General features: G+C 46.8%; 1 long non-coding RNA gene across 1 annotated transcript; it reads right to left on the reverse strand.

Annotated features, from left to right (window-relative positions):
• Positions 1 to 6,261: 6,261 nt before the first annotated feature.
• Positions 6,262 to 12,660, reverse strand: LOC122460212. Its single transcript, XR_006281359.1, has 2 exons — positions 12,474 to 12,660; positions 6,262 to 8,985 (listed from the first exon to the last, which is right to left on the reverse strand). It is a non-coding gene; the product is annotated as an uncharacterized LOC122460212 (long non-coding RNA).
• Positions 12,661 to 16,440: the final 3,780 nt, after the last annotated feature.

The raw sequence follows: 16,440 nt of genomic DNA on the forward strand, positions 1-16,440 counted from the left end.
TACAGGATTCATTTAGCCAAACAGTAGAGCACAGGGCTGAATTTCTGAACTTTACAGTCAAATTTAGAATTATTATTAAATGTTGAACTAGGAATATTAGGTTGGCAGGTTGGGCTAGGATAACCTTCCAAAGGTTTCCTGGGAGGCTCTGATGAGGCTTAAGAAATTTGTCAGGGTCCTGGTGAGACTTACTAGCTTTGCCAGACCATTGATACTACATGCATGAGTGAGTACAGTACTACTACTTATCATGAGTGAGGGTGGCAGAATCCTAGCCTCAGGGGATGACAAAATGAGAAAGAACAAAAGTCAAGTCTCCATATGAGATCACAGAGAGAGAGTGTGTGTGTGTGTGGACTCTGAGTGCACTGAGCTCTGGGAACAAAATGGTTCTGAACTCTGCAGGGGTTCCCTTGTTCTGTGTCATTTTTATTATTTATTTGTACTATTGTAGCACTGCCCTGTGCCTGCATTCTGCGCAGGCATGTCTATTTGTGGGAACATAAAGGAAGCTTTAAGCTACCTTTTGCCATCCATAGTCTAGGGCTTTTCAGGACCCCGCCCTCCCCCACCCAATATAAATTAGAGCAGCCCGATGACTGCTCTAAATTATGCTCTACTTCTTATGCCTCCTATGGGCTGGGGGAAGTAGAGAAGAGCCAGAGTGCAGATTGCTCCGGCCATTCTCCGTCCCTCCACTTCAAACATCTCTTCCTGGCCTTTGCTTGCCCCCAATGCACCCCTCTACACCAGGAGGAGGGACGGTGTAGGGCCACTCAAGCAGCTCTAAATGGGTTGGGGAGCTCCCTTACACAGGGGCTATTCCTTAGGGGTAATTTACAACCTCTTTATGCCACTGGAGCAGCGTAAAGGGGCTGCAGCACAAGACAGAATCAGGCCCAGGGAGAGTTGCTTAGAAATATAAGGTGCAATACTCAGAAAATAAAAGACATCACAGTTGCATGCCATGCCCTCCCCTGCATCCCAGCCTGGATCAGCTGAGGAGAGAACGCTCTGCTCTCAGAGAGGTTGCCGGCTCCATCCCCTCCCTGCAGGGCTGCCCAAGGTGGGGAGCAGGACAGGAATGACACTTGTGTTTGCAGGCAGCCTCCTCACTCCTGGCTCAGGAAAGTGCATGGACAAAACTTCTGTAAGGGCAGCCACAAGAGCTGAATGGGCTTTGAAGCCTGAGCAGGAGAAGGTAGCTCTGCTGTTTCACCCAGGTTCCCCGAGGGAGAGGAAATACAGCCTCCTTTTGCCTGCCACTTCAATCACCATAAGTGACCCACCAGGCTATTACACTTGCAGGGTAGTAGCAACTGCAGTGGTTCCAAGCTGTGCTGAGTGGGCAGCAGGGAAGGAGCAAGCCCTAAACAGCGTCTCATCCGCTGTGCTGCACACACCCTGAGAGGTCATTGGAGGGGCAGCAGACCTAGGAGAAGAAATTCTCCAGCCAAACAGACCCCTCTCCTCACATTCTAGGGTGTGAGAGCGAAGGCAGCAAATGGGGAAGGGAGGCTGGGAATAACCAAATTTAGGAATGTATGGAAGTTATAATCAGCACTTGGAGAGCCTGTTATCAAACCTGTTGCTTGTAGCCTTCAAGCCAGTGATTTACATGGTGTGAGTGTTGGAGTGAAATCCCTCCTCTAAGTTATCTGTTTCTTGGCACCATATATTTATTGACTTTCCAATGCAAAAGAATGGCCTTTACCCTTGTCTGCGTGTGTCTCTGCAGCCCGGTTTCCCTCCCTCTATCATTCCCCCTCCAATTTAATATAATACATCATCACAATTTACCTCAGACTCTGGCATCAAGACCTTACTGTGGCTCTCCCTACCTCCTTTTCCCAGAGGAGGAGAGTAAGTCATTCTCTCCAGTCCCTGAACTAGCCCTACACCACTCTAGACCTTCCAAGTCTCATTTCCTTTGGAAGAGGGAGGCTCCCTCCTTTGCCATGCATTTTAAAGGATTTGGGCCACACTCCTGCCCACAGGTGCAGGTGATGTAATTTGCGGCCCAGGGAGGAATCACTCTGGGGATTCTACCCAGAGAGGGCAAGATTTCAGATCCAGCTGAGGCTCCTATGGAGTTCCATCAGCAAAAGCTACTGATGAGGTGTCACATTCTGGCATGTAATCCAAGCCAGTGAGGGGTTGTGTTGTTGCCTGCTCTATAATCCTGGGTGCCTTAAATGCTATGCTGCTGTAGCTCACAGCCTGGACACCAAAAGGCAGCAGACAAGTATGCACTGAGTGTCTGTGTGTTCAGCACTCTGATTCCAGTACCCAGCTTTTTCCACCCCAACCACACTCTGGTTTCTACCAGCCTTGGTTACTACTAGTCAAGTGACTCCATCATATTCCCAGTCACCTATTTTCCCCAAACCACATGCTCTGCAACGTCCAGCCCTTTCCTGGACCATTTAGAACAATATGAAGTTTTTTTCCACCTTTAAAGAATCAATACCCAGCATCTTGCCCCATTAACTGGAGTTAACAATCACTTCAATTCAAATACAGCCCTGGGTTGGTTCTCTCATCAGTCACTGTTTGTCCAACATCAATGGCTGTCTCGGAGTCAGGACCTTCCACAGAAGTACAGAGTGCTTGTCTTTCTACGTGAAAGATGACCTGAGGGTCCTTGCCCCTCTCTTTTATAGTCCAGTGAACCTTTAAAATGGGTTCTTCTGAAGGTAACACCTCAAAATAAAGTTCATTCAGACTGTGAGAAAGGAGACCTGGGGTCTCATGGTAAAGAAAGTTCCATGATAGTTTCATCCCTTGATGGTGTTTGCTAAAATGCTCTCTTCCTGCCCTCTGTGATGCAAATAGGGAATGGCCACTTGACATATCATTGCTAATTGATTCTGATGATACCTGACTGGAGGTGTCAGCTTGTCTTTTGTCTAAGAGAAACCTGATTATCCACTTTTCAGACTGGTCTGGTAAACACATTTTAGTTGCACATTTCCTTCCTATTTGTGTGGTCCCTGGGGTGTTTATTGTGTGTACATCGCACAAGAATATTAATGATCATTGTGTTATTAGTTTTCCAATGACACCTTACATGACATATCAGATACAATTTATGACAATAATAAATTGGGGCACACTGAACTGGTCAAGCCAGATGAAACTCGCTACCAGATACCAGAGAGTCCCTTTCCCTCTTGCATTGTGATGCAGTTAGGGTTACATGAGGGACACCAAATCAGCACATCTCCTGGCTGTCTGGGTCTTATTATTCCCATGGCCAGCCCAGTTAACTTACCATCAGGGCTGGCTGGGTCTGGGTCCCCCAGAAGATCAAGGACTGCTGCTGGGATCTGCAACCCTGTCCCTCTTATGCTTAAGAGGAGAGTTTAAAGCTTTGTTACAGCCATGCAGCTTCCTTATAGCTATGAATACTGTGTGCCATATTCTCCTCACATTTACCCTAGCTTTACACCACTGTAATTCCACTGACCTCAAAGGAGTTACTCCAATTTTATACCAAGGTGAAAGAATCATCAGAGCCTACATATGTAAGCCCCATATTGAAAAGAGAAACACAGCAAAGACTAAGAGAGAGGTGAAGGAAGCTAGCTTCCAGGCAGAGTTTCTTTACCATGCATAAAGCTTGCTATGGCATTAGTTTGAAGATTTCACATTTGTGATGGCAATATTTTATACTAAGCGGTAACTAGACAACACCAGGCTTGTGTGGGATGGAGGTAAATATGGATCTGAAGCAAGTGAAATACCTAGTGATGAAAAAATCTGTGTGATGACTGCGTCACTTCCATATGGCTGAGCTTTTGTAAGGTTTTTGGGGGGGGGGGGGAAATCTTAGTGAGATGAAAAAGAAGATTGTCCTCATCTTTTGTATTTTAGTACTTTTAGAGTCTCGGAAGTTAAGGTGCATTTTAACAGGCCTTTCTTCTGAAGTGAAGATTCTTAAAAGTGGGATTCTGCAATCACTCCTAATCATTTTAGAACACAAAGAGCCAGATTATACAGGTGAACTAGAGGGTGGAAGGTGCAAGGATCCATGCTGGGACTAGGTACAAAGGTAGTCCCTATGCTCTCCTGAGTGCAGGGATTGCTCCCTGCTAGGACCCCACGGGATAAAGGGACGCAGTTTACCTTTCCCACAGCCATGGAGTGATAATAGAAAGTAGGAGAAGGGAGGAAAGGAAGGAAAGAGAAGAAAAAAGGTTAAGAAGGGAAACAATAAAAGAAAATTCTCCAAGCAGCCTTGGGGGGAAGAAGGAAATAAGCTGTGGTGATTATCGTGTGTGTGTGTAAGTAAAAGAAACTGTGAAGCACGTGCTAGAAATGCCATTAGAAAGGGGAGTGTGGAAGACAGACAGGGCCCACCCTTACTGGGTTGCATTCTGTCTGGCCACAGATTGAGGCATATACTGTGCCTTCCTAAGGGACAGTGCAGTGGGAAGCTCTGGAAGGCAGTAAGCTACTCCCTGAGGCACAGGACCTCCTAGACTTCCCCCTTGGGTACTGCAGTGCCACGTTGCTCCCAGTGTGGACCTGTGCCTAATATAGGCACAATCTGGCTCTAAATACAAAGCTCCCTTATTATCACTGTGGATGAGGTCTCTGGGATCATCTACATTTTAAAAATAATCAAGTGTGGGAATAAATTCTGCGTTCCCTCTCAAAACCATGCTCTGCCCTGGCATTGACGTCAGCCTGTCAACTCAACTTGACTGCCCACCTGAACCATAGAAGGGGAAGGAACAATTTATTCAGCCAGAGAAAAGGATTCAAGGATGCCATCCGCCTCACTGCCAGATCCTCCTGCCAGAGCCATCTGTTCAAGAGACATCACAAATTGTTCCATTCTGCTCCAGTTTTACAAATTAAAGTGACAGGAATATACATTTTTTTTGCAGAGCAGGGTATTTTATTGGTGCTTCTGTTGTACTAGAAGTCGAGCATTTTAACTTTAGTAAAAAGCTAATTTTGTAAAAGAGAGATTCCCAGGGTTTCAGGAATCTGATTAGAATTCTACTCTGTCACTGGAAAAATGAAACAAGGGTTTCAATACTTCCCTCATTGCTAAAGAACTGAGCCAAAGCCCATAACTTTCAGCTATTACTCTTAGCTAAATTCTGCTTGCCTTTTTCACATGAGCAGTCTCATGGAAGTCTCCTGTTACATATACCAGTGTAACTACATTGATTTCAATGGAGTGGTTCTTGAATTAGACCAATGTCAGTGAGAAGTGGTTCAGTTCCAATTTGACTGTAAAGGGACAGGATTTGGGCCAGTATATGTATCAAGACCTTTGTGCTTGGTTAAGTCCTCTTTGCATCACTCAGCAGTATAAAGGGGACTTAACGTTGCCTTAATCAAGCAGCTGAGGATTTTCTCAGTAGGGGATTGTCCCAATATGCTAACTGGACTGATATCAAGGAGAGGGACTTTGTAGTGTCTTTGACTCCCCACTTCTATCCTTCTGGGCTGATTTGGAGGCAAAGGCCTTTATAGGGGTCAGCACTCTTGATTACTCAGTTTATGTCAAGGCTGTTTGCAAGTCATGGGCTTCTATGAGCTCACTGGCTCAGCACCTCTAGTTTGCAGGTCTGAAATGAAAGCACAGGTCTTTGTGAGATTACAGCAAATGGAGGAAGGGAAGGGAGACAAATTGTTTTAAGAAAGGGGAAGGAGGAGAAGTGCACAAGGGAAGCACAGCTTATTTTAAAAGAAAAAACTAGGACAGAAAATACTCTTTAAGGAAGGTCTCTAAGTATCTTTGACATTGTGGATGCAAGTATTGAAATGAATTCTGCACAAACTAATCACCTGGAAAAGGGAAATAATTGTGTACAACATTTCACACAATGAGCCAATGTGTAGTCTCAGTTATACACGGGACATGATTTTCATGGGTGCTGTAGCAGTATATCTAATAAAGAATATTTAAAAAAAATACCAAGTACTTCTATGGTACTTTTCATCTAAAGACCTCAGAGAGCTTTACAAGGTTGGGAATCAGTATCCCATTGTACAGGGAAGGCAGCAGAGGTACACAGTGATTTGCCCAAAGGCATAGCAAGCCTGCAGAACGGCCAGGATTAGAACGTAGATGTTGTTTTCCACTCCACTAACCTGCAATGCTCCATCTAGATGGAGAATATTCAAAATCAATCAGAACTGCCATTCAAAGAGAATTTTATTTGCAGTTGTAAAAAGAAACAGTTACCTCATCTAAAAAGGGATAAAGCAGCAGAAAGAAAACAACCCAAAGGAGTTATATATGTATAAAATATCACATTTAATGATCACTACAACAAAGCAAAGTGCAACTGCACAATCTCCTTCACCTTACCCAAGAGCTGCAGGATGCTTTACAATAAAATATTTAACACATGTCAGTGCTTACTTTTAAAAAAGTCTAAAGGAACAGCAAATAAAAGTCCCAACAGTGAGAATTCTGCAATCATTGGGCACGATACAAAGGTTCCTAATTCCCAAGGACTTAAGCTCAAAGGAAATTAAATATTACCTGCTCCAGTTGACCTCATTGAATGTGCAGGAACATATGGTGACAAAAGATCTATCAGGCACGTTAGGCTATGACTTATGACTACTGAATGCCTTAAAACTAAGTGGTAAAAACCTTAAAATCAAAACACAATTTTACTGGGTCATTGTAAAGATTGTAAAATAGAAGTGATATGTCCAAGCAGGTGAATGTTGGCACTAAGTATAGCACTAAAACACTACATATGGAGTAAATACCCCTAAACTTCATACCACTGTTAAACATGGCTAACACTCACTGCAGTACAAATGAAACTTTTCTACCTTTCTTGAACAATTTGCTTCCATGGATGCATTCCTTCCATTTCCCTTTTAGTTGACTGGTGAGGTACCTGTTTATAACTCACGTATTTGGACAGGTTGCCTACCTTAAAGCACTGATTTGCAACCATTAGGACATGTGCTAATACTGATACAGGTTTTGTGACTTAAAATTCCATCTACCCTGCAGGATGAATTCCAGTGAAAAAGACACTCCCCTCATATAGGTCAGGTGAAATTTCAAAAGTCCCATGTGTCCAATTCTGCACCCATTGAAAATAATGGTGATACTACCACAATCTTCAAACAAGTGAAGGATTGAGGCCCAGCACTGTGAATCAGACTTTTTAAATTGATACTCCAGACTTTCCCTCCTTTCTGTGGGGCCAGATCCAGCAAAAGCATCTCTTACAAGTTGTGGGCCAGTAACTTCCATTGAATTCAATGGGAATTGAGCACACTCGACATCTTGTAGGTTCAGGTCTCTGTGACGAGCCCTAATGTGCTGCTGATGGCCATCTCACAATCATTGGTGAAGACTGAACTGCTCTCACAATCAGACCACAGGGGTTGGAGCAGCCCAGGTTACATTACAGGCAAGTGCAGGTACAGATTGAAATAGATTGCACACATTGTTGGGTTGGTAACAGAGCTGTTGAATCATCCCCCCCCCCCCCCCCCGAGTCATTATTTCTGAAGATTTTAGGCAATTATAGTAGCAAAAAGCTGCCAGTAGCTCAGTTCTAGCAGGGACTGTCCAAGGTTTTGGAAACCCATGACAGATGTCCTGTCCTAGCCAGTCTTGCTAACTTTGCCTCTGCAGCCTGAGGCTTTGCTCTTATTGTTGTTGCAATGGTGTCATCCTGCCATGAGAGGCTGCTGTGCTGAGCACTCTCTCTGCCTACCTCAGCTGCTTTTCCTCAGCTGAACTTCCTGCTGTACAGACTAGCGGCCTTCAAATCCCCATCCCTTGAGCTGCATGCATGAGGGTGAGTGGCACACAGGATAGGGCCATATTTCATCACCTCCTAGGATCTGGGGAAAAATCAGTGAATTTAATGGGGAGCAAGCCTTTTTGGGGAGATGCAGAGAATCAATGGGGGACAGCATTACTGGGAGAAGGGGCAGGGAATCAAGAAGATAGCTACAGGCAGTGTGGAACAGAGGTTGTCGGTGGTGGATGGGGGGAGGAGGTGGGCCTGTGGGAAACATCCTTTGGTTCAGATAAGCATTCAGATTTTTTTATCCAACCCCCAAGCTTTTTTTTCCCCTGGTGTTCAGGTATTCTTATAAGATCACTTAGTGGTTCCATATGGGTGAGATCAGCTTTGATCCCCCAATAATTAAGATTTATAATTAAAAAAAAATAACCTAAAGGTTGCCAGGATGCACATATAAGCTCCCTGGTCACTGGGAACCTAAGTGCTCCCAAAATGTCAGCCTATTGGGTGAACAGTCCCTAGAACACTCTTCCCCTCTCCCCCTGCCCCAAATCCTGGCAACTGCACAAATAGCTTTGCAGTGATCTGCAGGATTGCTTTATATTATAAGCAGTCAGTGAAAATATCAGATGACAGCAAAGATCCCACACACACCAGATTTGGTGCCTAGATCTGTTCCCACCAAACCTCCTCTTGCCCCTCTCCAATTTGCTCCCCAACTATCAAGACCTTCTCCTGCAAACCCTGCTGCTCTTGCTAGTCTGTACTTCTGATAGCAAAATAGTCCCCATTATTTTTCTTCTTCAGGTGTTTTGAGCAACCCTCACAAGGATAATAAGAAAATGGAGAGGAGAAAAAGAAAGGGGAAAGAGGACTGAACAACTTCTGGAATTGGTAATGGGATACAGGACCCTTTAGGTTGCTGGTTAGAATTCATTTTCCACTCGCTAGCAACCAAACATTGGTGGCGGTTTAGTGGACCATGTAAAATAAGTTGCTATTCATTTTGGGAAGAGTGTTGACATGACGAAGTCACTATCATAATGGCACCCTTGTCTTCAGTCTCTCTTCGGAGCAGTCACAGGAGGAATGGGCCTAGAGATAGCCTCTCAAGGTAAAGGTGAAGGCACATTAACTTGAGGCAAGCGTGCACTCGTGCCCACGTTCAAGTGGTTCTGTGAATTAATGGATGGTTCTAGCTTGTAGGACTGTAGATATGTCATCTTTCACAGCACTAAGAGAGAGAGAAATGAGAGAGCGCCATTAAACAGGCTTCACTCTATGACAAGGAAAGAATAAGTACATGTGGAGATTCCTATAGTAGAAACAAATGCATCTAAACATAAGGCTACCTGCTGCAATGGATATTTTATACATTATACATCACTAAGTGGAGCTTGTGCTGCTATGAGACTCACTAGATAAAGTAAAGGCTGCTATGGGATTAGCACTGGGTTTTGTCCCCTTACAGGGTTTTATTGAACAACAATATTCAGAGAGCAAAGTGCCGAGGAGCCCAATCAAAAACTCGCTGAAGTTAATGGGAGGTTTTCCACTGATGTGAGTGGGCTTTGGATCAGGCCCTAGAAGAGAGCAGATCATGGGGCTCCATGAAACAAAATGAGATTTAATGCTAATAAATGAGGACTGATATGTCTCCTCTGGTATAGGGGAGTACATTTGGCTCCTCTCTGGGCCACTGAAGGCCACTGCTCCCAAGGAAGGGGGGGAGGGAGTGGGAATGTATTTGTCTGAGCACCTCACAAGTATCTTGTGTCTTAAGTGTCTCTCCCCCACCTGTTGTGAAACAGTGAGATACCCGGTCACGCTGATGTGCTGCGAGACCAAGTTCCACAGTTGGGAGGCAGCTGCCAAGAAAGTTCTTTCCCCCATACTCATGAGCATAAGTAGAAACGTAGTTTCCATAGACACTCATGGTTCTTTGGCCAATCCAGTGGAGAGCACTGAATGGTGAACCCAAACCCTTGGCTTTCATTCTGTATTTCATGTGGAGTCAACATATAAAGTGAAGCACTGGGCTGTCATGCCCATGGAGGTTGAATAGGAAGCTTCAGCATTCTGAACTAAATGGAGCTTTTCCAGGATTGGGCAATTGACTTTCATTCATAGGTATAATGAACTGCAATAATCCAGGGGAGGGAAGCTTTTGTCTCTGCTGTAATCTCTATAGTAGCTCCACATATAGAAGCTTTCAGGGATGTCTCTCATGGTCATGCAGCTCCCTCAGTCAGCACCATCCATTCTGGGGTTGCCTTGGCCAATCCCAGAAGAAGGGGAGGTTACAGGTACCTTGCTCTACTGCAGCCCCACCTTCTACTAGACTTTCTGCCACTGAGGTTTGCACAAGTGGCTCTGGTCATAAAATCATGTACCTATATAGCACATATCACTGGAGTCTCCGAGAGCCACCTAACAGCCCTCTGAGGTTAGGAGGTACGCAGATGGGGAATCGAGACAGATGTATCAGTGGCTTCCTCAAGGTCACACAAGAAGCTTCTCACTGAGCCAGGCGGTGAATGCAAGTCACCCTAGTCTCAGGCCAGTCTCTTATTCACTAGATCATCCTTTCTACCTCGGGAAGGGAAATAAACAGCACAAATACAAGTTGGGGAAGGGCTATCATGAAATCACTAAGTCTGGAAAAGAGCTAGAGGTAAACAGATCTTTGATTAAATGCGAGCTTGCAGGTGTGACAATATTGAAGAAAATAAGCAAATGCTATTTTTGGATTCACAGACCCAGAGGGCGGTAGTACAAGGAAGCAATGGTCTGATGTTGGGGGAAGGAAAAGCTTCGGCTAGACAGCAGGAAAAAGCTCTTAACAATAGTGGCTAGACAGCAGAACCAACACCAAGAGAAGAGGCTGAGGCTGTAGGATTTCACAGAGGTGAGAATCCATTAGATAAGACATTAGTGGGAACGACAAAGTGAACAGTCTTGTAAAATGCAGGGCTTCTCAGTGACTGATGAAAGAAGCAGGCTTTTGGGGCCCTACTGTCTATGATCACTTCACCACAAGGAACAGCAGTGCTTAATGGCTGTTATAATTAAGCTCAAGGAAAAGGGCTGGGTCAAGGAGAAAGCTGGACACTAGAGAAACAGCATAAGACAGGGAAGTGCAGTAAAAGGGGGAAAGAGCTGTGACAAGAGACAGAGACTTGCATGAAAGAAACAAACCCGCAAAGGAGCCGCGGCACACAGAGAGCCTGCGAAGGAGGGCTCCAATTTACAGAGCTTCTAAAATAGGAGCAGGGCCTACGATGGGGGTGAAATCCTGTGATCAGGAAATCAGACTCATCTATGAGCCTCTATAAAGGGCCAGGGCATTCACTCAGAGGCCTGGGGAATTCCTGTGCAGGGCCAGAGGCTCCCTAGTCACTCCTTGTCAGCTGTGGCAGCGTTACTTCTTCATGAAGGTTTGCTGGGCAATGCTCATGTGGCCAGCACCTTTTTCTCATATTTGCCCTCTCCCAGCCTGCCACATGTTTCTGAAGCTATATAGCTCCAAATGTGTGGAGTTTACACAGAGGGGTGTCTGTGGGGTGGAAGGGAGGGATGGTACTGGGTTGGCTCAAACCCCTCTCCCTCTGATAGAGAAATATTTACTGAATACCAGTTCTGTATTTGAAAAGAAGCAGGATGATATATTTCTGTCTTACAACAATCATGAAATACTGAAGGAATAGGAAGTAACTAGAGAGAATGTTAAACAGCAGATCCAGATAACCTGCACTCAAGAGTAAGGGCATACGAATGATAAAAATATCTGGCACGTAAATACCTTGCAATGCCAGCTACAACACTGCTATACGAATGCCTATTCTCACTTTCATGTGACATTGTAAATAAGAAATGGGCAGCATTATCTCCCGTAAGTATAAACAAACTTGTTTGTCCTAGTGATTGGCTGAACAAGAAATAAGACTGAGTTGACTTGTAGGCTCTAAAGTTTTGGATTTTATTTTTGAGTGCAGTTATGTAAAAAAAACAAAACAACAACTCTACATTTGTAAGGGAAGCTTCGAATTACAGACATGGGCCCCAAACCATCCTGGTTCAACAAAGAATTTAAATACATGCTTAACTTGAAGAGTGTGCTAAAATCCCATTGTAGTTAAGTATATGCTAAATCAGGGGCAGGCAAACTTTTTGGTTTGAGGCGGGCCTGGTACCACACCGCCCCTTTGTAGCGGCGGTGGGATTGGGTGTCAGAACCTCACCACTTCCAAGTTCACTTGCCTGTCTCTCTGTGGTCAGCTAGTTGCAGGCCTAATGGCCTCCTTCCCCACAATCACCCCTTGGTCAGAGTAGTGCAGCCTAGCAGCTGGAGTCTAGATTACTTACTCCAAGTGTCAGGGCAGTGTGGCCCAATGGCCAGGGTTCATATAAATCACTCCCCATGCTGGAGCAGTGCAGCCTAATGGCCAGAGTCTATACAATCCCCCTCACAAGCAGTGTAGTGCAGCCTAGCAGCCAGAGTCCATACTATTCCCGCAGTGTGTGTGTGTGTGTATGTGTGTGTGTGTGTGTGGGGTGGGGGGGGTGTAGGGGGATCTGGGTCCACCCTCTCCACCAGCTCCCAACTCAAGTAATGGCAAGCTCCCTTTGCCACTAGCTTGGCAGGGATCTGCCCGCAACACACAGAGTGTCCATGTAGCTCTAATGCCATTTGCCTCTAAAGTCCCACGGGTCACTTCCTACCATAAACACTGGGTTGTCTGCTTCGTGGGGTCCTCCATTCTCTTTCCCTCCTGTGACATCCTCTATCTGGGCATCCAGGTGCATCCCGGCTTGGCTAGCCTCCAGATCCTGGCATGCAGGCTGTCCCTCCTGAGGAGCTAGCAGGGTACCTCCTTCCCCTCTAGTGGTCAGTCCAGACCGAGCTGCTCTGCAGACTTTTATACCTGTTTTCCAGTTGGAGCATGCCCAGCAGAGCTTCCGGGGTAGGGCTTCCTCTGCTAGGAAGGAAGGGTTAACCCCCTGTGGTACCAGTGCGGGGCTGCTCTGCCCCATCACGGGGCCACATCAGGTTTCTAAAATTGTATGGAGGGCCGGTTAGGGGAGGCTGTGCCTCCCCAAACAGCCAGGCGTGGCCAGGCCCCTGCTCCCTATCCGATCCACCCTGCTTCTCACACCCTTACGGCCCCCCCAGGACTCCTGCCCCATCCAACCCCCACCATTCCCTGATGGTCCCCCCAGGACCCCTTCCCCATCCACACCCCCCCACTCTCTGTCCCCTTACCGCCCCCGGATCCCCCACCCCTAACTGCCCCCTGCCGCCCCATCCAACCCCCCCCTTCCTGACTGCCCCCCTGGGATCCCATCCAACCACCCTTTCTCCCTGACCGCCCCCAGAACCCCTGCTCCCATTCAACCCCCCCTGTTCCCTGCCCTCTGACCGCCCTGACCTCTATCCACACCCCCGGCCCCTGACCACCCCCTGAACTCCCCTGCCCTCTATTCAAGTCCCCTCCCCTGCTCCCTGCCCCCTTACTGTGCTGCTGGAGCACCGGTGGCTGGCGGCACTACATCTATGCCACCTGGCTGGAGCCAGCCACGCAGCACGCAGCACAGAGCACCGGGTCAGCCCCGGCTCTGCAGCTGCGCTGAGCCCAGGAATTCACCGTCCTGTCCACCCAGAGCATTGCACCGGCAGCACAGTGAGCTGAGCTGCGGGGCAGGGGGAACAGCAGAGGAGGGGCCGGGGGCAAGCCTCCTGGGCCAGGAGCTCAGGGGCCAGGCAGAACAGTTCTGTGGGCTGGATGTGGCCTGGGGGCCATAGTTTGCCCACCTCTGTGCTAAATGCTTTGCTGCATTGGGGCCTTCATTTAGAAGTCTGTAGCTCTAGCTAAACATATTATTTCTTTGTTTAGAATCAATCTATTATTGTTTCAGAACACAATATTATTTCATGCTATCATAAGTACATTAGTTTCACAACCTTTCGCATATAGTACCATCACCTTTTAACACATTACTATGATTCATGAGTTCTTTCTTCCTATGATGCTCAGGGGTGTGAAAAATCCACAGCCTTGAGTGATGCAGTTAAACTGACCTAACCCTTTGTGTAGACAACTCTCCCATGGACCTAGCCACCACCTCTTGGGGTGGGGAATTACCTACACCGATGGGAGAAGCCCTTCTATCAGCATAAGTAGTGTCTTCACCGAAGCGCTACAGCAGTGCAGCTGCGTCACTGCAACATTTCAAATGTAGACAAGCCCTTACACACTGTGCTCTCTGTCTTCTGGAGACTTTGCTTTTGTTCTTTTTTGCTTAGATATGTTCCTTAATCTAAAATAAAATTATTAGTTTATCATTTATTGTTTGTATTATGATAGCATCTAGGGCAAGGGTGGGCAAACTATGGCCCACAGACCACATCCAGACTGCCAGCTGATTTAATTTGGCCCTCAAGTTCCTGCTGGGGAGTGGGGTTTGGGGCTTGCCCCGCTCCCACGCTCCAGCTGGGGATGGCTCTGCATGTGTGTGCTGCAGCTCACGCAGCTCCTGGAACCAGCGGCATGTCCCTCCTCCGGCTCCTAAGCATAGGGTCAGCCACGGGACTCCATACACTGCCCCCGCCCCAAGCACAACCCCGCAGCTCCCATTGGCCGCAGTTCCCGGCCAATAGGAGCTGTGGGGGCAGTGTCTGTGGACAGGGCAGCATGCAGAGCCACCTGGCCTTGCCTCCACATAGGCGCCAGAGAGGTGGAATGCTGCTGCTTCTAGGAGCTGCTTGAGGTATGCGCCACCTGGAGCCTGCACCCCTGACCTCCTCCCATGCCCCAATCCCCTGCCTCAGCCTGGAGCGCCCTCCCAGACTCTGAACCCCTCGGTCTCAGCCTGGAGCACCCTCCTACTCCCCAAACCCCTCATCTCCAGCCCCACCCCAGAGCCCGCACCTCCAGCCAGAGCCCTCACCCACCCCACTCCCCACCCCAACCCTCTGCCCCAGCCTGGAGCCCCCTCCCACACCCTGAACTCCTCATTTCTGGCCCCACCCCAAAGCCCGCAACCCCGGCCAGAAGCCTTACCCCCTCCTGCACCCCACCCCCAGTTATGTGAGCATTCATGGCCTGCCATGCAATTTCCATATCCAGATGTGGCCCTTGAGCTAAAAAGTTTGCCCACCCCTGATCTAGGGCCTAGGTCACAGAACATGGCTTCATTTTGTAGCTGTTGTACAAGCACATAACAAAAAATCAGTCCCTATCCCAAGGCGCTTACGAGCTAAGGATGCCTTTAGAAAGGTCATTCAGATCCATATGCTATTGCTGTTTGTGTAAAGAAAAATGTAACAGAAGCATCCTCTGAAAATAGCATTATCCCATTTCACAAGGATTTTCAGTAGCTTCCTTTCAGAATAGAAGGGATTTCTGAAAAACAGGGAGTTTAAATTATCCAGTGTTCTAGCACATTATCTCTGGCTCTGAAAAACTCTAGCTCTGATCTAAGGTTCAGGGGGAAAAGGGGAAAGGGGTGGAAATCTGTAAGGACATTTTTCCTTTTATAAACTGAAAGAAACCACTTGTCAAAGCTCTTTCACAAGTTGAAAGTGGTAGGATCTCACTTTGAAAAATCTCCTATTGTGTGCTAGGGGGCTTTGGACCAATATATAAAATACATGTGGACTACATTGCTTTGCTCTTTTTTTTAAATTCCCTGTCTTTGCAGAGAAATGTACTCTGCTGAAAGGATCCGACTGTTCCTCAAACTTATATTAAAAATACAAAAGCATCAGGTTTTGTCTTCCAAATGCCTTTGTGGCACCTCCACATCCTCTTTGGACAGAAGGGATCAGAGTCCCTCTTGCTGATGCAGGGAGATATAATTTACATCATCCTAATGCTGCATGGCCACCCGTGTCAAATAACATTGCAGCCACCTCCTGTGGCATTTCCGCTTTAGACTACAGAGCAGTTCTATAGGAGCCCCAAATGACAGAGGCTCCACAAGAGATGCCCTGAATCAAAATATCCCCTGACTGCCCTGGCCACGCATAATTTCTGGCATTTGTAGGACTGAGCTGGCTTCTGGCAAGCCCACTTGTAGGCAAGAGGTTGTGGCTACTTTGCTCCACTGTAGCCTTGCACTCAGAAGAACTTTCTGCCACTGTGGGGCCTCCTTCCAGGATCTTACCCTGCTCCTGCTGGTGTAGACTGGGCTGAATTTAGCTGAAGAAGTCATTTTGTGAAAACATGGATTCCCTAATGAAGCATATGAACCTACTCCCATTGAAGAGAACATCTCTGATTTCAGCGGGAATAAGATTAGGGCTATAGTGAGGTGACAGACACCTTCAAAATGTGTGTAATAAATAATATTAGTGATTGATAATTAGTATGTTGCTGTTACATATACTCACTGGGCTTCCATCTCCTCTCCATGCCAGCTGTGTTCCCACACGACTCTAACACATCTGTCTGGTCACTCAGGAATTGAGTGTGCCAATAAAATTCTCAGTTTTTATGAGACGAAGTTTAACGATGCCAAATTTAAGTTAGGTTAGAAGTACTGAGGGAAAAACTAAGTGGGTGGTTGGGGGAAATGGAGGGAGCAAGATATGCTGGGTGTTTGATGCTCTGGTGAGGGATTTCCAAAGGAGTCTAAGTGAAACAAACCATGGCCACATATGTACAGACACTCCTGAGATGAGGATATA

Source organism: Dermochelys coriacea, chromosome 1 (assembly GCF_009764565.3).
Source record: "Dermochelys coriacea isolate rDerCor1 chromosome 1, rDerCor1.pri.v4, whole genome shotgun sequence".
NCBI lineage: Eukaryota > Metazoa > Chordata > Testudines > Dermochelyidae > Dermochelys > Dermochelys coriacea.